Source organism: Symphodus melops (genome assembly GCF_947650265.1).
Source record: "Symphodus melops genome assembly, chromosome: 5".
Taxonomy (NCBI): Eukaryota; Metazoa; Chordata; class Actinopteri; order Labriformes; family Labridae; genus Symphodus; species Symphodus melops.
This window is the reverse complement of record NC_136695.1, coordinates 22,645,071-22,668,820: the sequence shown is the minus strand read 5'-3', so window position 1 is coordinate 22,668,820 and position 23,750 is coordinate 22,645,071. Positions and strand designations below refer to the sequence as shown.

The following is a 23,750-nucleotide window of genomic DNA, read 5'->3' as shown; positions in this document are numbered from 1 at the left end:
ACACCTCCAATTGTTGAATTTAAATTTGGCATCAGACACAAATCTAAATCCCAAATCTCAAACACATCTATGTTGTATTAACTGTCAGCCACATGGTGGTGCTGTGTCTCTTCAAAACCAAAACACTGTGCAGTTTCAGTACAAATTCATTCTCTCTGACACCGATACCTGCCTTGTCTTTCAAATAGGTTTCTCTCTTATTGCTTCCTCATTCCAATGCCGTGTCTGTTTATTCTCACAACACCCTCCCCCCTTTCTGCTGCTTTTCTTTTTTTTTTAAAAGTGCTGAGACCCCCACTGTTCCTTTTGCCTTTTCTCTTATCTCACAGTGTCATTATCCAGGCAGAGTGATTCTCACTCAGCAGGTTTTAGGTAGAAAGCTCCTCTGATAACCTCTGATAGAGAAGAGAAGAGAGCTGCAGAAAAAAAGAGGCCAATTTGGAGGATTGAGGTGCGGTGCGTTTGTGTGAATGACTTGACTCGAGAGCTTGCCCTCTGTGTTGGCCCTGGACGGCAGCCATGTCTTGCGCTAATGAAATATCCCAGACACACAGAGAGAGAGAGAGAGAGAGGGAGAGGGAGAGATAGAGAGAGAGAGAGTACGTGTACTGTACGTCTGCTCGGCCTGCTTAAATCTCTGTAGCGATTTGCCAAGGACATGTACTACACACACAGATATTACATAAATCCCATACACTAAAACAAACTAAATACACACCCATGTATTAAGAAGCATCTGGCATCCTCCACTGTAAGTCTGACACATTTTCACAAACATGGTTGTCTGCAGCTTGCCTTTGCCCTGTTCTCATTCTTTTTATATAAACATCTTATGCGTACACACAAATATTTATTCAAACATAAACAAGCAAAAATAAAGTGCTCACAGATAATAACACCAAATATATTCCACTAAAGCCCTCAGGCAGAGAGAAGTCAGTATCTCCAACTTAACCATGCGCCGCTTTATTTATTTATTTTTAAAAAATCGAGAATGAGGAGATGGTCCATAGTTCACACTCAGTTAAAGGTCAGCGCCAAATCTGTCAGCAGATCAATGCAAGAGACCATCCAGCTAGATACACATCTATCTCCTCCTATATGGGAGCCAGCCATTGCTCACCTCGGTCAGTCAACCATAGACCAGCGCTCTCCCACGAGGCACAGAGGAGGAGGAGGGAGCGGAGGACGAGGAGATGAGGCTGGATGGTTGGCTGAAACTGTCTCGAAATTACCGCAGAACCATTTCAGGGAGGTTGAAGATATCACCAGAATCTCTGGAGTTTTTGGGATGCATGGCTGAGTACAGGCTAGTGGCGTGAGTTTTTTTTTTTTTCTCTTTAATATTACTTTTTATCGCTTCAGATACTGTCTGATATCAGAGGAAAAGTAAATTCAGGAGAAGGATCGACACTCTTTTTTTTAAAAACTTAATGTGAGTCACTGACAGGAAAAAGCTGAGACGAGGATGGAGTGCTCAGCGAAAGAGGATTCGTTGACAGATGAGTCAAGTTGTGGAGTCGCTCAGTAGAGTTTGGTAGAGAATGACATTGAGGGGGAGAGAGAGGAGGTGAAAGGAATCAAAAGAGAGAAAAAAGGAGGGTGAGGCAGCATGAAGAGCCCAGTGAGATGAAGGCTGTGATTAAGAACCTGGCTTCTGAGGGATTTCCCGGGTGCTGCTGCCGCCTCAGACTGGCTGATCACACGCCGAGGGGATGAAGGAGAGAGCGCTGAGACAAAGATCTCCCATCCCGCTCTTTTCCACTCAATACCTGTTCTCTCTTCCTGTGTGTTTACGCTGCTCCCTGAAGGGATTAAGGTTAACATGCTTGGCTATCCTCAGCTTCCCTGCACAGGGCCATGGCTTTTGTTGCATTTACCTCCGCCCTCTCTTCTCTTCCACCCGTCCATCTTTTTTCACTCCCATCATCCCTCTCTCCTGTCATCCTCGCTCTACCGTGAGTGTAATTTGGTATTCGCTTGTTTGGCCTGGTAATACGACAGCTCAAATCTGCAGCGTCTCCCTCTGCATCTCTTATCTGCTGTGCCTAACGAGAGGAGATAAGCCTGTTTTTATTACCCTCTCTGACCTCTCCTACAAATCTGAGCAAACACACACACGTGCACATACACATCTATGCAAGTTTTTACTACCCTGAATACCTTCTAGTCAACCTCCAAAAACAAAAAATAAAAATCTGCTGTAGGTCCAGTGGAGAAGAGGTTGAGATGTACATGTGGCTGGTCTTGGCTTAAGAGATTAGTAGTCCGCTGGTCACTAGGAACACAATCCTGCTGCAGCAGCTGATCAAATTCATTCCTAATGGGTTAGCTCAACTCTCTTAAAAAGGGACAGTTGACCAAAAATATCTAAAGCCAGAGGCGAACTGTCAGCTCAGCGGGCGGCAGCCTTGGCCATGTGGTGCTGATGTTGTGGGATTGACCTGCTTGTGAATTCCGCTGCGTGTCATCTTTTGGCTCTTTCCCCCCCTCTCACTACCAAGTCGACCTAAAGTACGCTTTTCAAAGAAAAATCTCTACTTAATTATGGAAACCCACAGTGTTTGATCAACCCAACACCACAAACGCTTCCGAAGGAGCAAATATATATTGGGGATTTAGTATTCTCTTTAAATACTGGGGAGTTTGTCTTGCTTGTTTTTGAGACGTCACTGGGAGTTTCAACAGAGGATTATTGTCAGTGCAAAGTTTGAATATAACGAGACAAACCAGTTTCACCGAAATTCAAGTCTTTTAAACTCAGTTGAGACACATACTATAAAAACTGGCTGGCTTTAGAAAACACACACACACACACACACACAAGCACAAGGCTAGCAGAGTCACAGCAGAGTGCCTGGAGATGAGATTAGGACCGAATGAATTGATGGCCTCTGAAAGAGATTAAGATAAAACACAGTACATGTAATCTCATTGCTCACTAAAAGAAAAGAAACAGTCTAGCCTATATTTTCTGAGGTTAAACGCACACCTTATCCATCTACTGAAGCTTTCTCCCAGGTTAATGTGTGTACACCTGCAGAATGCTCTGGAAATAAAGTTACCCACTAATCAACATATATAAGTACACAGAAAAAGTGAGAAAGAGGAGAAGGGGGTGAGGAGAAGAAAAAAAAAGGCGGCAAAAAATAGAACAAATAAAGACTTGTTGCTTTACTTAGAAGGTACACACATAAGCTGCAGGCCACACACACACACACACACACTTAAATTGTTCACAATCAAGGCCATAGTGCTAAGGGCTGGCGCTACCTCTGACATTAATTGTATGGCAGCAGAAGACCGGCTGCCACCCACTGCCACTATCACCGTCTCCATCAGCGTCATTCAATATTCACTGCACTCGTGATAACGCTACAATTCATGTCTGTACAAAACAAAATCAGATCTAATTGATCGTGCTTGTTCAGACAACAAACCCACTGAGTGCCTCAGAGAGGACAGAGTCTTTGGATCTGTCTGAAGGAAGTGTTGACTTGTGTGTGTTTGTGATGCTGCCAAGGTCTTTTTTTCTTCAGCTTGGGCAGATCAGTGTTGCTGGTCATTTCTAATCTACTGTGAATCCGGAGCTCAACCTCATACATTTCAACCGTCTGAGGATTAATCCATGTCACTGACACTGTTGTCTGAGTGTGCACACTGTGCGCTGAGTGGGGTTGCAACTGTATGCGAGTGTGTGCTTTGACATTTTTAAAAGTTGTGTGGACGCTTAATGTGAAAACTCTGCATGGTGCGTGCAAGTGTGTGTGTATGATTTGGTGTGTGCATGTGTGTGTCTTAGTGCGCATTTGTGTGTGTTTGTGTGTGTGACGCTGCTCTCTCTCTCTCTCTGGGGAGACAGTGTGTTCCCTGCCACAGTGCATCAAAGCACACTCAGTTGCCTTGGGAGAAGGCAGAAACTCTCTCTTCAGTCCCTCCCTATCCCCTCTTCATGCCTCCATCAACCCCTCCTCTCTCCTCCATCTCTCTCTTTTTCTTTCCCACTCTGACAAGGTCACTGTTTGCCTCTTGCTGTCTCCCTTGTCAATATTTACAGTCCACTTTACACTGGCACTGAGGTGGTCGGCTGCAGCCAGCAGAGAAACCGGGCTGCATTAGCCAAATGTAGCTGTCCACTCAGTACATGAATGATCTGTTGTACTACAAGCAGCACTCTGGTTCTGGTTCTGCTTCTCTTCTCCTCTCTCTCTCTCTCTCTCTTTTACGCACACACATGGGGAGAGAACAGAAGGTAACAGGTAGAGCTGGACACGAGAAGGTACTTAACAGAGGAGTAACAAGTGCTCAAAAAGCAAAAGGCAGATTGGCCAGTCATCTGGCAGCACATTCAATCCCAAAGCCATGTTAACACTCAAACACTCTTTGCAGGACCATCTCAAAATTCAAATAGATATCAAAAATTTAACAATTTCAAATTAATTATTAAAGTAATCTTTAAATAACAAAACAAAATTCAAACATCATTGATGATTTTAATCCAACACACAAACACATATACACACATTTTTGAATAAGAGGAACTCTTCACTTAAGGCTGACTCATTAACACAATATTGTTATCAGCTTTAATAATGATATCTAAAAGTGTTCGTCAGATTATGTGTGTTTTTATTTTATAAATGCATTCATAATTAAACTTCATTGAACAAAACTTGCTCATTTTAAATCACGGCTGACATTAAATGGGGATTAGTGTTCAACAATTCAACAGAACAACTAAATCATCAAATAATCAATAATAGAATTCCCTTGGAAGCGAAGGCATTTTCTCAGTGCTGAGAAAAACATAATGAAAAAAACTTTCCTGTCGAGACTTTGATGGAAATATGAATACTCTGTATTCCATCATATTTCTTTGTTTAGCTTCGAGCCAGAACAGGGTTGAAATTAGCTTAGCTTAGCATAAAGCCTAAAAGCAACAGAAAACTGTTATCTTGGCTCAGCCTGAAAGCTGTTGCAAGCTGTGGCAGGCAACACCACACACAAAAAGCCCCCCAAACTAAATATCAAAAGAAAGCAGAAACAATCTTTTTACACTAGCGTTTTGTATAAATTAAATAAATAACTTGTTTACTTCTGAGCTTCAGATGGATTTTTTCAGGTTGGGAAATGGCCCGTTTCTTCCTGCTGCTCTACAATGAGCTCCAAACTGCACACTGACTTGAAATGTGTTTTGATCTTCTAAGTACTATTCCTGTAAGAGTAAGAAAAACGAGAACTCAAAGGGCCTTTCGAACAGCAGCAGGTGTCCTACATTCTAAATAAGTGCAACACACACAAACGAAAACAGGTTTGTATATAAGCCTGAAAGTAATCAGGTTATTACTGTAGACTTAGATCACGTTTACAGATAAGAAGGAGTAAGAAGCAGCTTTAGAGGAGATTGACTTTGTAAGGTAAGCTTCCCACCAGGGTAAATACTGTAAAACACACTAAATGTTGCAGTCTGGTAATATCCAGCCACCTAGTTTACCTCTCAGTGCCTCTAGGCTTCCCATCCATCTCTTTGCCCTGCTTTTTTCCAGTCTCTCCTCACCCCATCATCACCCGCACCTCTCTCTCTCCTCCTCCTCCTCCTCCTGTGTCACCATGGCCTGCAGGCCAGCCAGTCAGGAGCAGCTGGTGTGTTTACCTGCCCTCCTAACCACCGCTAACCTCTGGCAAGAAGGGGCTCTCACCTCATTACCCACCACATACAACCTGAAACTCTACCATCTTCTTAGATTTCTCCCCTACAGCCAGGATGCTACACGGTAATAGCCTCTGTGTACTGCAGCAGTGCACTCCATCCTGCAGCTTTCAGTGCAGAACAGTTACATATAGTGAGGGGAAAAATATAACATCTACAACTTGGCTTCCTTCCCTTCCTCTTTCTTTTAAGCGTGGAGAGTCTATTTCGCACCTTTCTCTCAACTCTCGCCGACTAACATGAGAGTGCTCTTCATGTCGCCCTCTGACAAAGTTCCTCACACTTCCTGCCAGAAAACGAACAATGCGGAGAGGAAGACAGAGCTGGCAAAGGAAAGAGTGTCGAACATATAGGAAAGAACCGAGAGAAGAATGAAGCTCGGAGATTGAGAGGAAGATGTGTAGGAGGGAAAAGAAAGCAAGTAGGCCAAGACAAAGTATGTGGAAGGAAAAGTTGGACCCTAAAGATGACTTTAATTAATGGCCCTTGTTTAAAATGTGCCATGTTTCTTTGTTGGTGTAATGATTTCCTTTCAAGTGTTGTTTACTGTGTTTGTACCTGCTTTATTGTTGACCACAAGACAGGCAGCATAAAGAGCCTCACACTGTGTCCTCAGAGTGCTGTAGCAGTAATAGTCCCCCTCTTCCCTCAATCTTTGCTTCTCATCAACTGCTGATTAATGACACACACACACACAGCCATTATTGTCCTGCATGCTCATCCACATTCATTCACTTTCCTCTCCATCCTTCGTCCCCAGAGAGAAACCACGACAATGCATGCCGTCGAGACGCTCGAAATGCCCACTCTCGCAAACTGATTCTAGCGCTCATTAAGAGAGATGTTTCCTCTGTTTCCGTTCAACTATGCATTGCCTCTGGGAGCAGGCGAACAGAAACAATAGAGTACATAAAGAGGTGGAGAAGAAAGCATTCAGAATTCAGTGCATCTGTGTGAGAGTAAAGAATGATTTCATCAGTGCTTTAAAATGTCGTTGATTGGCTGCTTGGTTGGAGTACGATTTATGAATCCCATCTTCTAGGACAAGATTTACACATCACCACACACACACACACACACAACACGCTTGAAATCTTTAGGAGGGAAAACGACAAACTGTTTGTAACAAGAAATGTGTTCTGCCTTTGATTTCTGCGACTGCTGTACATGTCACAATTCTCAGAGGTGATCATTGTAGCTGCTGTACAGCTCTGTCAACAACACACCACACCGCTGAAACTCTAACTCTTTGGAGCGGAAATACAATCATACACAAATTTTACATGCAGGCGGGCATACTTGTCAAGGCCATGCATGAGGAACAGAGGAACTGCATGCATCCATCTCAAAACCAATGTTCTTTGCTTCAACCCTCCCTGCATGGATGAAAGATACCAAACTGTTAAACATACATCAACTGACGCCATTAAAAAGCTTGAAGCATCAATAATGAAAGCTTTCTCCACCAGGTATTGAAAGCTCTCATTGTTCCAAACTAAAATGGTTGCAGGCACAGGTTAGTAATTGAAAATGCTCTTTTTAATCTGAATATTCAGATATTACAAAACACCTCTGCGTATAATTTTTTCCCCCCTTTTCAAATCCTCCCATCTCCCCCTCTGGGCAGGGGGTGTCTGTCTATCAGGGAGTGTTTGTGTTTCTGTGTGTTTCACAACAGCAGTATTTATGTTCAGCGTCGGAGGGTGTGTTTGGTAATCAATAGTGTTTCAGTGAAGGACACTTGGGAGCAGATTGGAACCCAAATCCAAGCCGGCATGAAAGACAACATGACAGAAACACTTGCTGCTCGACCTGAAGGGGCTCAGTGTGACATTCACCCAGACTGTTTGTCAAGAACGCGCGCACACGCGTGCACACAGCACACAACCCGTTCAGACAGACACACATCGACACGCCTGTGAACCCGTAAATGTATCTTGAAAACGGTTACTAACATTTACACACTGCTACATCAAAGCAGGCAGACTAATGAGTTATTGACCGATGTGCGTGCACACAATATATTTCACAATGCGATGCATAAATGACATGAGCGGTGTCCTTGTCACAGCTAAACACAATGTGCAATAATGAGAGTATATGTGTGTGCATGCCTGCTTTTTTGAGTGCATCTGTGTGTGCGTGTACATGCGCAGGGCTCACGGTGTGTACACAAGTCATTATTAGAGGTTTAGTGTGTGCTCACCAGTCAGTCAGACTCTAGTCAGAGGAGTCAGCTTAAGGGCTCATAGCAGCTCCCTGAGGAGACACTAAATACCATCAGCCGTTTAAATCCATCCATGACCACTTTAAATATGCAGCACACACTCACTCCATTTTTAATAAGGGCTGTGAGCAAGACAGAGGAAGAAAAAAGGACAGAGAGGAGACAGAGACAGGGCAAGAGAGAGAGAGAGAGAGAGAGAGAGAGAGGGGAGACATAGGAGCGTGGTGGGGGGGGGGGGGGCAGACTGAAGTGGAGGCAGAGGGAGGAATCTGAGGGAAACGGAGGGGAGCAGAGTCTGTTGCATTGATTTCTTGGCAGTTTGGCACCGGCCCTGATTCGCCTGGAAAAGCCACAGATGTGTCAGAGCTGGTTAGGCATGCCAGAAGAGAGAGTACACGCATGCACACCCAACTCAAGTCACATGCATGTGCACATGAGCAAACAACAAACACGCATGAAAATTCTCCTAAGAAGAGAGAGAAGATGCAGCATGCTCTCAAAGTGTCTGTGAGCGAGCGTGAATTACAAAAGCACCTGTGTGAAAGCCGAAGATGATGCAAGAGGTTTTGATGCCTTCCTGGGGAAAACCAGGCCTTTTCTCTCCGTCATAAGGCCGTCAAAAATAGACACTATTACACACACCTAAGATGGGCAGTAAATTTCTTCTTAATCCCAGGCTTAGTTTGGTTCAAAAAGCTGTCTGTTCTGCTCAGCTTTCAAAGCACACCTGACTTTGAGCGAGTAAATGCACAGCCTAGTGGAACAGCAGGAAAGAGTGGGATGTACATTTTGAGGTAAGGGTGGGTGAGACATAAAGATCAAAGTCAGGGCTGGGGAGAATCAAGTGATCTTAGCGGAGAATCCATGAGCAACCTCCAGACAGACTACCTGATTAGATGGGCATGTGGGTCTTATATCAAGCACAAAAAGCAAAGGGGAATATTGATGATAAAGCCGGAGGTAAAATTGTATCTAGGTCCACTTATAGCTCAAAATGCAGGAGATTGTCTTCCATTAGGCTCACATATTCATCTCTGGGTGCTTTTATCAAATATTTATTAGACCCTTTTATGATGAATGGCTTGGAAAATACTTGATTTTAGCCTTTTAGTAAAAATGAAGAGTAAAGTAAGTTTTTGATTTAAGATGGTTCAGTTTTTGCTTTGGAGTCTAAATCTTTACCCACGTTTTTTAATGCATCTTGTTTATCAGTGAAATGTCAAGGTTTGAGGCGCAACTTCAATTGCAGTCAATGCTTAATCCATCGTCTATTTTTTATGAGTTGATTGTTTCAGCAAGTTGCGATAATTCACACCGGAGGTTGACAGCATCGCTTGCAACTATAGGGATAGATTCTCCATCTTTAGGTGCAGGTTTGAATGTGTGCATTAATCTTCCATACACGTGCATGAACAGCTTTGTCACTGCTCATTGAACTAATGATGTAGACGACAGGTGGGAGCAGCACCTGTGTGTGAAACACTTACCACTGAGTGAGTAAATCCTATATGTCAACAGAGCTCACTCAGCAGGAATGATGTCATCCCAGTTTAACAGAGCAGTGGCTCGCTTCAACAATTTCCTGCATTCTGCAAACACACACCTAAAAAGCTCGCTCTCTGTTGCTTCAGGTGACAGGTGTGTCACAGCAGCAGCGTGACAGGAGCCTGGTGATTCCTCCAGACAGACTGAATGACCGGTTAGTCAGCTTGCCGGCTGACTCACTGACCAAGAGGAAGGGCTCACTCACCGCTGCATTGTCGGTCCATTCTCAGAAAAGAAAAAGGGTAACTGCGTCACTCTCAGTTTACACAGAGACACACGTGTGGATGCTCAGACATACTAAGACAGATAAGATTCAGATTAGATGTGCTTTGTTTATTACCGTCTGTGTCACAGAGCAAACCGGTCTTGCACCCGCTGTTCATCTGGCTGTCAGTGAAGACACAAAAGGACAGTCACACTTTCTTTGATGCAACACTCTGGAATGTTAATCACCACAGAAACCCATTATCTTCACATCCTCTCGCTCCCTCCCTTCATTTGTCTTCCTCTTTTTAAAAAAAAAAAAAGCTGACAAACTTGCTACTCGTTACTAGAAAGTACTATTGTTTCATTCAGCGCACATGTAGAGGGAGACGAAGACATGAGGCAGAGGAGATAAGAGGGAAGGCGGCGGGGGAGAGAGAGGGGAGGCCTGCCTGACTGCTGACATAAATTGGGGATCATAAAAAGTGTCTTCTCAGAATTAATCTGCGAAGAATGAATAAAGTGAAGTACCGGGAGAGAGGGGTGTGTGTGTGTAAGTGTGTGTGTAGCTCAGTAGGATTGTTCCTGAATCTATAATGAAGATGCACAAATGGAAATAACCACATTACTTTTCAGTTTTGTTGGTGATTGAGGTTTATGATGATGCTTCTGGACATTTATTTTATAAAGCTGGTTTATGTATAAATAGAGCCATAGCATTGAGAATATATTCTGTCTGTGTGTGTGTGTGTGTGTGTGTGTGTGTGTGTGTGTCTGTGTGTATGTGTGTGTGTGTGAAGATGTGTGTCTGTGCCTCAGCTGTGACATGCTGCTCGCCTCTCTATCTCGGCTGCAGCGCCTACAGGAAGTGCCACATACATCATGAATTTTATGCATTAGGCTGAATGTCAACACTGATGCATAATTTTTTTTCAGTAAAATGCTAAATGTCAACAAACACCAGACTCTGTTTCCACTGACCACAGGGCCTCGAAATCCCTGCAGGACATGGCCCAAAGTTAGAAGTCGCTACGCCAGCCGTCACAGTACAACTCAAAGGCTGAGACTGTACAGTACGCAGATGTGGCAGCAGTGGCGGAGGAGGCGACAAGAAAGATCGGGGGACAAGGAGGGTAATGAAAGTGGATCAGAGGGAGGAGGAGGGAGTGAGACATGAGGGCTTTTTCTACACTTACTTTTTTCTACTAAGAGGATGCATTTGCAAAAGACACTAAGAAATAACTATGTTTAACATATCATTTAATTCCTTTAAATGTTCCTTTAGTAGCTTGAAGGCTTTACGATTATTGTTTACATGTGTTAATGTATTTTATTATAAAATTGGATGTACAGTATGTTGTATCTTTGAGATGTTTAGATCTCCACTCGTATTTGAAAGATAAAGTTCTGATTCTAGGCTGCACAGAGTGACTTTTTTTTACTAGCCTCCCTGCCTCCAAGTCCACAATGGACAGCTGTACACATGTTCAGGGGACAACACAGCCCGGGCCTACAGTCTGATGAGCAGGGAGTGCCAGGGTGCCCCCCCCCCCTGGCCTCTTTACCTGTGGGGCAATTCCTACCAACTTAGCTTGTGTAATAAGGGTACTTTTTTCCCCCTGCATCCAATCTGTGCCTCCGTTCTGTAGACATAGCATTGAAGTTGTGTGTTTGTTTTTTAATGCCCCCCCAACTGCAACAACACCCACCCACATTCTCGAGAAGAAATCTTGTCCAGGTAACTGCTCGTGTGGTCGACATACGAAAAATAAATAAATCAAAAAAGTCAAAAATCAAAAACCTGTAGGTTTCAGAAAACGTTGGTGTCTCTCTCTTGTTAGAGCTTCCTAAAGTCTATCTGAAACTCCTTAAAGCCATGAAAAATACATTCCAAACTACACGCAGTACTGCATACCACAGGGAGTATGTGACAAAAGTTTTTTTTAATTGGGGTTAAGTGACCCTTTAACATTCTCCAATATGTCTTTCATTATTCTTATCACTACTTTATACTCACCCAGAGGGAAGAGAAAACACAGACACGGGGGATGTGAGGACAGGCAGAAGAATAAGTGATGCAGATAGATGTCTGAAACTCTTCCTCCAAGGCAGCAGACCACCAGCTGAGCACACTGATGAAAAACTACAATATATATGTGGAAAGCTCGCATCAAGTGTTTTCTACAAATGCATAGGAAAAAAAAAACTCCAGCAATAACATGCACTAATGGCTAAAAACAGAAGTTCCATTTTTTCTTTTCGCATTGTTCGCAAGTTTCTGTTCAAGACCTATAAGGTTGAAGGGCTGGGTAATGAGGAGCAGGAAGTAGAGCCAGGCCTGCCTGAGAGGCTGCTGAATGAAGGACAGGGATGGATGGAGAGAGAGAGAGAGAGAGAGAGAGAGAGACAGAGAGAGAGAGAGAGACAGAGAGAGAGAAAAGTATGAAGGCACTGTCATCACATTTCTTCACCCTCTGGCTTCCCCAGCTGTTGTTCTTGCTCCCTCTCACTCATCCCTCAAATCACCCCTAACCACTTGTGTATCCCTCCCCCTTCCCTCTCTCCCCCATTCTTCTCTAGATTGCTCTCTCTCTCTCTCTCCCTCCCTTTCTACTCTTCTTTGCCTCTATTTCGCCATCCACACAAATGACTCAGTGAAACAGGTCAAGTGTTACAAAATTTCCCCTGAAGCTCAACCTGCCTAATACAAGGCCTGGCTCATTGCACCAAGACAAGTTATACGCTGCCTACTCACTGAGAGGGCAACACACACACACTCATTCACAAAGGGTCACCGCCAACACACAATGAAAATAAATCCATAAAATGCCAACATTATTAGCATCCATGAGCACGCACGCTAACTCAAACAACTAAGCATTCAAAATCATTTGACTTATTCATATTCACTAAAGTCTATTCTTTGTTTTCCTCTAACATAACAAGCGAAGACGTCCAAAAGCATTCCATCACCTGTCATTCCCAAAGTTTCTACATGGAAAACATGTATAAAGATGTGCATGTTTAAAGAAAAACATCACATAAATTCGATAAATAGTTTGGGAACAAAAGAGATCTGGCACGTTAAATGAAAGATAATCAGCATCTATTCTGATAGCTGATTAACTGCAAAAATGCAAAACCTTTGCCGGTTGCAGCATCTTAATTCTGAAGATAATAGCAATAGTTTGTCTTATTTGATAGAAAACTGAACATCTTTGGATTTTCCTCTGCTTATATGAAAGCACAAGACAACAAAGAAATCATATCGAGTTTTCACATTTGAAGACTACCCAAGGAATTAAAAATTAATCTGCAGATTAATCAGTAATGAAGATAATCCTCAATTGCAGCTCTGTATATAAATACAGTTAATGCTCCATCATACAGCCAGTACATGAATTAGGAAGAGGCAACATTTAAAACAAACAGTGCCTTATCTCTACCTCTCCCACCTCTCCACACTTATGAATAGCAATTGGGGGACCGAAAAGCCTCGAGCACTCGAGTTAAAGTCGTATTAAGAGGAGGACAACAGAGTACAGGGCCTTAAACAGAATAAATGACCGGGAAAAACTCAAGTCAACACACACACTTGCCCTTTAACACACCATGAAAAACCTGGTACTAGACAGTACAGGATGCAAGTGTGTTTGCTCTGAAGGCAGAGTGTTGTGATATTGAAACTTAACAGCTCCATATATCAGGATGGTGGGGACCTATAGGAGGATAAACGACCTATGAGCTGCACCTGGACAGTGTGTGTAATACGCAGATAAATAACTAGAAACTAGAAGGCATGCGATGACACGCAGACTCCCTGAGAGATCATGTTAACCTCTGAAGACAATAAACGGAAAAGAAATATGAAGATAGAACCCAAGCATGCATGTTTTTAAGAGTGCTTTTCATCTGAAGTCCCCCGGGAACAAGTCGTTTGGGAGGGTAATGACTTAGGAAAACTGAAATGTACTGGAACATGAATTAATCACATTGTAGGAACTGCATCCACGCACACTTTAAGCGCTATCTATTTCCTGCTGTTTATATCCCTGATGTTAGCGTACAACAAAGGGGTTCCCCTTATTACACGTGTGTCAGGTTATGGGTTGCAGAAAAAAACCTTTATTTGAACAAAAGAACAAACTTACTCAGAAATATAATCCAAAATGTTCAAAAAAGCCACAAGGAGAAAAAAACAAGGTTATCCACAGGAGCAGGGAGACAAACGACATACAAGACCAACAGACTACAAAAGACAATGAACTGACAGAGGGGAAGACACACAGACACTAAGGAGACAGAGGTGAGACTAACGACACAGGTGAACAATGAGGGCAATCAACACTGGAGGGAAACTCAGGACTAAAGACAACACTCAGAAGAAGTACAAAGTAAAACATGGAAGAATGAAGAAAAAGAACCAAAGAATTTAACAAAACACAGAGTAGAGGTCCAGAGGTACAAGGAGAAGACGTTACAATTTTTATTTTTTTTTCATACTAGCTCTTGATTACTGTTTTTGATGCATATTTTGTTTTGTACACTTATATTTTTATCTATTTTAATTTTTTTGCACGGTGTGATTTTCTTCTGCTATCCTGCTTTGCTGCTGTAACACTGTAAATTTCTCCGTTCATGAGATGAATAAAGGATTATCTTATCTTAAAATAAAATAATAAAACAGCAAACACTAAAGCCTGAAAAAGTAAACAGAGAAAACAGGCAACACTAGGGAACAACAAAAAAGAACTCAAAACCCTGAAATAAAATACACAAAACCAAACCATGACAACATGATGAACAGAGGGAAATTCAACTCGCTGATGTTTCCGCTCGCCGCTCCTGTTGAAGGTTGGTCAAATAGAAGGTCTGGGGTTGGGATCAACCAGTCATTACTGTCAAAGATCACATCACGTTAGTGAGAGCTATAATCCACTTGTTTTGGTAAACATTTCACGTTCAGCCCCTGTGATGTCAAAAGCCATATTTGAACAACATTTAATTTCCTCCTCCAAGATAAGACCTTTTGTCCATTCAAGACTATTTTATTCCCTATCTGCCCTGAGCTGAGAGCTAAATGGACAGGAGATGAGAGCACAGTCTGGCTGTGCTTTGCATGGCAATGCTGAGCCGTACTCCTATTTTAACTCATTCCCTTGCTCACATTTTACACTATTGTACACTTCAACTGTGAGCCTCGGCTGCTACCCATGATGCCTCAATGTGAAGCTGTGTGACAGGCGATGAAGCAGAAATCAGTGACAGAGGAGTGGTTCACAAGAATCCAAAGATGTATGGGCAAGTCTCTTGGCAGGTGCAAACACAGTGGTCACAGATCAGCATATTGGTTCTGTATGAGTCACACACACAAATCACACACCAATAGAGGACAGGGCCCGAGAGCTCAAAGACTTAGCAGCTCGGAGGAGTTTGATGTTTTGCATTCAGATTTCAGATTTCAGATTTCTCCGAGCATAATTAATGGGTTAAATCAATAATGCATTTCCCTTTTTAAATGTTGCCTCTGGGTTCAATAACAAGTTATTGGCGATGCATTGGAAATGAGAAAAAGAGAAGGCAGAAAGATTAGAGAGGATTTCACGCCCCAGCAGTGGTTGGACAGCGTTGGACGTATTCATTCAGAGACGCACACACCGTTCCAAAACAAATTCACAGCGTTCGAACATCGAGTCCACAGCAGACAATGAGATGATAGCAGCGTCAGAGAAGAGGACAAGCAGAAGAAGTGATTACTGGAAAAGAGAGATGTGGAGATGTGGAGATTGGATGACAGACACATGAATGGGGACGTCGTCTGTGGATATAAAGGAGGGGCTGACGCATGCACATGAGCAAACAAAGACACACACGCGTGGGATTTTGAAGCGAGGTTTAGACAGTTCTCTCCTCAGTGTGGCTGATATTTAAACTCAAACAGAGAAAGCAGAGAGGACTTGAACCCTGAAGGGGAACGGATAACATCACTGTGGAGTGCTGATGAGGGCACAAGGTCGAGACCGCACCATCACTTCAGTATACTCAACACAGGAGACACAGACATGGGGAAAAGAGCTGCTTAAAGACTCAATCTTATCTTTTATCAACACTAATTGAAATCATAACGAGAGCTACAAATGACCTTTTCCTAAATTCAAAAGCAAATCACAATGTTGATGCTGTCATGCTGGAAAAGGTGATAAATTTAATTTTTACAATGTAATATTAAAATACAACTCAAATGTCTGTATTTAATCACATGAAATAAAAAATAGGATGTTATGTTAAGAAGCAATACTTCTCTCTGCATGCGTACATTTCACCTGTTGGATGGAGACCCGGCTTTAATGGTCAGGCTTTCACACCATTTGGGCAGATGAAGCTCAAGCTAGTTATCAGCTACCCTCCTACGGCGCTGATCAAGTGGTTAAGTAGAAAAACAGCTTTTTTGGATATATGTAGATTCCGAATGGACATGTTGCAAACAAGTGTTGTGTGAAAGAGGAAGAACAGCAGATCAACTCTAATTTAAAGCTAATATCTCCTTTTTCATTTGTTCATTGCTTTACATGACAAAACAAAGTTGTCACACATTGCATATTTTTGTCATAATGTGCAGGCCTCATAATTTCACAGGAAAATATAAAATTAACCACAGGGTGAATGACGAATAACTCCTCTTATTAAAAAAAAAAAAAAATGCATGTTAAGTCTTAGACAAATATCAGTTGCTGCTTTCTTGAAGTCCGATGTAATGCAAAACAGTGGATCATATTAATCACTGATAGATTGATAAATATTGGGAGTGCTTACATCCATTTCGCCCTAAACACAAAGACACTTCATGATTGTGCAGACTAGTTTGATTCTAATAGTTTGGGTCATGGTTCTCTCCAAAATGATTCATCAATTGTGACGCAATTGCGAGACATCTAAAGAGTAAAAGGAAAAGAGCAGCACAAAGACTGGTTGTTGAACAGCACTCACAAAACATTTGCAAGGACTCCCACACAGAGGAACACATACATTTGCATGCAGAGTACGTACCACCAGGCAGGCGAACATCTGCACAGCAGTTACATGCACAAATGAACATGAGCACCATCATCCACAATTTACTATGGACTCAGCAGTCCCCAGAAGACTCTCGAGTTCCTAAGACCAAATATTTGCAGACTTATTTCGTCTTTATCTCCATATTCATCTCCCATTCTGTATGTTTATGTCTGAGGTTATGCAGACGTGCGTGTGCTGGTGCGCGGCTGGTGCGTGCATGTACTTTGTAAGGGCTGCCTGTTGAGACGGTGAATTAAACAGCAAGTGCATTTGATCTGCAAAGCACTCCAGGGCAAATACACAAAATGAGACACACACACACACGCACGCACACACGCACGCACGCACACACACACACACACACACACACACACACACACACACACACACAAACATACACAGAGGCTTGCATACAGCATCAAAATCATTTCCGTCACAGAATCTATTCTTAGGAGCAGAAACAAACTATTCTTTCCCTGATATAAATCTCATTTATTCATACCCACAAAAGTCATGCATACACACACCCGCGTGCACACACACACGCGCACTCTTAGCTTGAAGCTACCCTCCCTGGTGGTCATAATGCATTCATTCAATGGTCTTTGTTTTCACATTTCCTTCGACAGGATTTGTTCCAGGTAAGTCCCAGCATGAAGACCTTGGAGGGCTTATTTAACTGACAAACAAGCATGCACGCATGCTGCAGTCTTCATCTGTTGATTGAGGATGTTTTTGCAGGTGTGTCGAGGTCAGAGGCTTTCTGAGGACGTCAAAGCTTCTCTCCCAATCTGCCTCACTGACACACACACACACACACTAGAAGCTACACTAATACAGCTGCAACAACTCGGCCCTCATCATCCTCCTCCCTCACTCAGCCGTCTCCACTCTCTTTAATCAGGCTTCGTCTCCCTCCCTCTGTTCTACTTTTTGCCCTTTTGTTCTCTGTCCTCTCCTCTTCTCCTTTTTTTGTCTCTTCTCCTGTATTTGATTTTAATCTTGTACACTGTTAAATTCATACAACGTATAGCCTCCGGTCTGCCAATACATGAGGCTTCAGATTTCCTCCCTCCCTCACACACTCTTTTTCCTCCCTCCATGCTACCCACTATTTCCCTTTCTCTCTCCGCCCTCCTAGCAGTTGGCCAACAATGCACTGCAACCGCCCAGTTACCTCTAGCCCTGTCAGCACGGGTTGGAAGAGAGACTGCCAAAGGGCCTTAAGGGGGAAACACGAGCATCTACTTCTCCTGTCTGTCTTTCTGCCTGGATGACTTTTTATAGGAGTGTTTGTGTGTTTGTGCACATTGGAACACACATCTTAACAAAACCCGAAGACCAGAAGCCAGAAGATCAGATGTTATCATTTACCGCTTGAGGAAGAGAAATGATACATTTTCCAATGTCCTGGTATCATTTACAAATGTAACGTCCTCTGCTTTCACCTTGCTTGACATTATAACAATACCTGGTTCCAAGAAGTACATTTTCCAGTCTGGTACTTTTAAAGCACCTTCTTTGGTTAGGAAATGTGATCATTACTTAAAGAGGGATTCCTTCCTCAGGGCATTTTGAAATAGATGTCAATCAAACCAGCTAACCGTTTTCTAACAACATTTGGAGGAGCTATAATTTTCATCGGCATGTCATTAACATTTGAAGTAATAAGGTAATACCGGCTTCGAGAGCAAACAGTGTATGAATAATTGTTGCCTGTGGCTAATGCCTTTACAAAAGCAAAGTCATCAAAATATTAAAAAAGAAACCAAACAGGGGTCGCCGGTGGCGCAGCTGCAGTGCGCGCGACCCCATGTATTGAGGCTTAGTCCTCGCGCGCGGGCGGCCCGGGTTCGCGTCCGGCCTGTGGCCATTTCCCGCATGTCTCTCCCCACTCTCTCTCCCCCTTTCCGACTCTATCCACTGTCCTCCCTCTACAATAAAGGCAAAAAAAGGCCAAAAATAAATCTTTAAAAAAAAAAAAAAGAAACCAAACTAAGAGAAGGGGTGGAGCAGAACTTTTTATCTTGTCACTTAAAAACAAAGGCATTTTAGCATGTGCCACTGAACACCCCCCCCCCCCCCCCAAAAAAAGCGAGGTTCAGACAGTTCTCTCCTCAAAAATCAACTGATCAGAAAAAAAGACTGTTTATTAAAAACTCAGTAAATGAATGCTGATTTTTTCTAATGACAAATAAACAGGGTGAAAGTGAGCTAAACTGCCAGAAAAGGCAACAAGTGCTTACACAACACATATAGTTGAAATGATTTTGGAAATAATATGCAGTCCACTTTATAGTCCTGTTTGTACTCCATGAAATTATATGAATATCTATATTAAAAGGTATAAGGTGGACAATTAAACTGAACAGTCTTTTCCTGCATTTCTTTCACATTAAGTTGTGAGTGAATGACTCACAAATGATTTCTTGTATCCACAGTCCCTGTAAAAGTCCTCTTTTGCAGTTTGCCATGTCAATAGCCATTCTAGGGACACAAAAGGAACGTGTAGAATGACAGCCAGGAGTTAAATTACAGGTTTGTGATTTAACTATTCAGCCATTGGGACATTTTGAAATAATTGACACATTAACACTTTACAAACGGCATCTTGTCATCGAGACAAAATTAGGCTTTTAAGGAATACCAAGCAAATTAAATCCCCATAACACTCTGCCTTTCATGTGTTAAGTGCATGTTAGGAAATATTATCATGCTGCATCAGAAAACACGATTATTAACACGGTAAAAATACCTGCCAACTATCATGCAAGCACCGTTGCTGAGCATGTCAGCATGCTGAAGTAAGCATTTGGCGAAATGCACTGCAGCCTGACTGTCCTGCTTATGTAGGGCAAGAAAGCAAATGTGTGCAGTTAAGACAAGCTTTGAAAAAGTCATCTTCACCCAGAGAGAACACCAGACGCTTGTTTTCTTCCCTTGTGATGTTGAAACTGTGCTGCAGTCATCTTCATGTTTTCACTGTCCTAGGGGATTTTCTCCTCTAGTCTAGTCTTCAGCAAATGAAAAACATGACTGAGGTCAGATGACTGAGGACTATGTGCTTTACTAAAAGCTATAACTCAAGCCAACAGGATGGATTGCAGAGCTGAAACAATGAGAGACCTATCACTGTCAGTTAAAAGATTAATTGTTTGATACAAATCTTCCAGTAATTGCAAGACATACCCAGCTTGAGATCTGGAACTTCACCACAAGCAGGACAGAGAAAAGCAAGCCGCTTTAAATGCTAATAAAAATATACAAGAGCTTACTTTCATAATTGAGGTCAGAGGTAGAGACTTGCTTTAATCCCTGTGAAGGCTTGGGTCACTGCAGCCATCACTCACACATCAATGTGAGTCCTCGCCATTCATCATTCACTCGGGGATTTATTAGTCAGGCCTAGAGCCAGAGGGTAAGAGGTTAAATGAGGAGCATTGTGTTTGCTGTTATCAGCAGAGAAGAGTGTAAATGTGGGTCTGTGTGCTAATCCCTACCACCCGCACAAACAAACACGCCATCGGATGGTAAATAAACTGTTTGTAGCTGCCAGCGCTTGAAATAAATATAAAGTGAATGTTAAGACAGATGTGTGAAACAACATTGAAAGCATAGTCAGCGTCACATCGTAGCACTGATACATGGCACACAATCCGATAACTATCAAGCACATAAACCCCTTAACACCCAAATAGCCGGTGGAAATCGGATCAGCTGGCACCCGAGCACACAGAGGGTGCACCTAAACACCTTCTTAAATCAATCAATCATCAATTGTTTGTATAGCGCCAATCCATAACAAGTCTTATCTTGAGACGCTTTACAAAAGAGCAGATGGGATAATATGCAGGTAGAATTTCTCCTTTCACATGCTGTTTGACCAAACATGTTCACATGCTCATTCTCTGCTTAAAAACATAAGCACAACTTGGTATAAAAAGGGCCACAACCAGCTAGCCCGAGGCTCTGCACCACGTCTCATCACTGTACACTAATGTCCAACACAGTGGTGGTGCTCAGCGTAGCTGCTGTCACTTTGGCTTCAGATCCAGGTTATTTGCTCAGGGCTGAAATAGGCCAGGTTCTTGGTTACAGGGTCTCCACTCTCACATGAGGCGCACACTTTTGTCTCTGACCAAGTACTGTCTAAACAACAGTGATGCACAAGCTGTTATTACTTCTTGTCTGCTGTGCACGAGTCCTCCACATTCAACTAGAAAACCAAAGGAGTCAGAGAGTACGACAGACAGACACACACACACACACACACACACTATCTCGCCAGCCTCGAATCCAAAGCAATTAGAGGGGCCAGATGGTGGGCTGGACTCGCAGTAAATAGCTGTGCATTGACAGAAGAAGCCTGCAACAAAAATGAACTGCGACAAGAAGCCAAGATGACACACAGATACATGACCGCATCAAAGCAGCAGGCAAACACAGAGCCCTCACTGCTATAACCGCCATACACACACTGTTATTCGCCATGTTCTGGAGTTTGACAGCAGAACTGAATTGTGTCATTTGGTGTGCACACAGACATGTAAACTAAATAAGGCAGATGCACATGCATGCATGAGCACACACACACACACACATGCACAGAGTACACAAACCTGTACACACAAAGACAGCCCTCTGCATGCCCTTCTGTTAAAATTTTACCAAACCAGTTTGGTTTAGTCAGAGTTCAAACAATGCAGCCTTTGAGCAGCGCTCCATTTACCCAGTTTCAGCTTGGCCTGCACATTCCCCTACTGAAAACACAAACTGCCTCTCTCCAGGAAAACCACTGACGACTACATCCTTTCTGTCTCATTTAGTGTTCATGCACAGTGTGAGGAGAAGATGCCCAACTGAACTATCTATCTATCTACAGTATATATATATATCTATATCTATATCTATATATATATAGTATATATATATATTAAAAAATGCATGAAATAAGAGCATGCTTGAGCACTCATCACTCTTCATTAGCAGTATGCTCAGTCAAAATCGTTACAGAATAATGTGCCCTTTAAACAAGAATACAGAAGTCCCCTACATACCTGTTACCAAGGCAGCAAGTTCAAATCAGCCAACCAAGACCCACATACAAATCAGACTGAGACAGAGGAGGCGGAGCTCAAGTTCAGGACAATTATAATCTACAAAATGGGTTCTCCTATTCCTGTTCTCAGTTCGCTCTAAGCCTGTTATCTCAGGTCTGTTGACTGACACACACACACACACAGATTTATCAAATCTGAGACGAGACAAAAAGACAGACCAGGAAATGAGAGCGGGGGTGAAACAGAGGAGGGGTGATGCGTCTGTAGTGAAGGACGGTTGACAAGAGACGGTGAGGCCACTTCATATCCCGATCAATTAATCTATAAATCTAATCAGTGAGAATCAATGACTTGCACTTCTTTTCAATTGAGATGCTCAGTCATCCTCGTTCACCTTAAGTGTTAAAGAGACAGAAGGAAGAGGGAGGGAAAGAGACACCAGGCTGAGCCACACTGGAACATTTTAAAAACCAAGAAGTCTTTAATAGCAACAGAATACGAAAAAATATAGAAAGACAACAAAATGGTGACAACAGTTTCAGTTTCAATTTTTTCAAAGAACAAAACAAATTCAAAATTAAAAAATACAAAAAAGAAAAGACAAGTTACACATAGCAGTCAATAATGGTAAGAATAAAAAAACACATTTTAGGGGGGTGTGACTGTTCTGTTGTGTGCACAGTTCATTTGTATAGAAGAAGCACATTTTGCCAGTTTTGGCAGCAATCACAGCGCAGCACTCAAGAATAAAGCACTCTGAAAACATAAATTATAAAGCACTGCAAAATAACCGAGAAGAAGAGAAACTGTAATAGGAGAAAATAAATCCTTCATGCTTGCTGTCACTGAGAAATACACAAACGTGACACCATAAATTAGTAATTCTTTTCTCTGCTACATATTTATATATTTATACTATGTACACAGGAAGGATATCTCCTTTTCTTCTTTTTATGCAAGTGATATGGGAGATGTTAAGGCTTTGAATAATCATCAGATGTTTGGAGCCAAAGAAACAGCAACAGTATGTGGCTTTCTGATAAAATATATATATTTTTTACTATCTAACCTTGTGCTAGACCCAGACATGGATCGTGGATTTCTCTAAAAGCAATTTATCTGACAGGCCTGTACTTGGTGGGTGGCAACAGTGTCTGTTTGTGGAGGTGGTCATGGTGGCGAAGGTGACTGAAGTGAAAAAAATAAAAAATAAAAAGTCAGAAAAACTATCATTTGGGAGGCGAGTGGGAAGTTGCAACTCTCTAAAAGCATTCAAAGGGATCTGAGAGGGGATGGAGGTCAGCAGAGGGGCATCTTTTGTGAAATCTGCATTTCCTGTGTAGAACAAATGCAGAGGGGACACACAGCTTCCTAAAAAGCCTGTGTTTTCTTACACTGGGTTAAGGTGTGTGTCACTAAGAGTGCACTTGTCTTGGTTCTAATACATGGTCATGGATTTGAAAGTAGTCGGACAAGTTGCGGGGAATAGAAAGCAGCGGAGCAGGGGGACATATCATGCTGCAGCTCTTCCCACAGTAACAGGACTGCGTATAAGTCATGACAGAGCCACAGAGCCAGAAGAGGAAAAGACAAAGTGTGTTTGTGTGTGTGCGTACTTGTGTGCAGCTATGCGAGTGTATTCGTGTGGGCTTGTGTCAGGAGATGGCAGAGTTGTCAGGTATGAGGTGTCTTCTGCACAGTTTGGCTGTGGGAGTGAGCATAATGAGAGTGACTGAGGGGTGTTTGTGTGTGGGCGAATGTTTCTCTGCATTTGGCGTATATATGTGTACAGTGTGCATATACATGTGTGAGTCAGTGTGCTGTCCATATGCACAATAATATCTTCACTTCCCTAGTTTCCTATGGTGACAAAGGTTGGCTACTAAGGTTACAGCTCAAATGGCAGTGAGAGATGTCCCAAAGCATTACCAAAATACACACAATGTAC

The 23,750-nt window shown here is 42.5% G+C and overlaps 1 protein-coding gene across 1 annotated transcript in view; it reads right to left on the bottom strand.

Moving 5' to 3' along the window:
• The window catches only part of LOC306824675 (nectin-2), a 73,434-nt gene that overhangs the window by 6,000 nt on the left and 43,684 nt on the right, over positions 1 to 23,750 (bottom strand). The window lies entirely within an intron of this gene.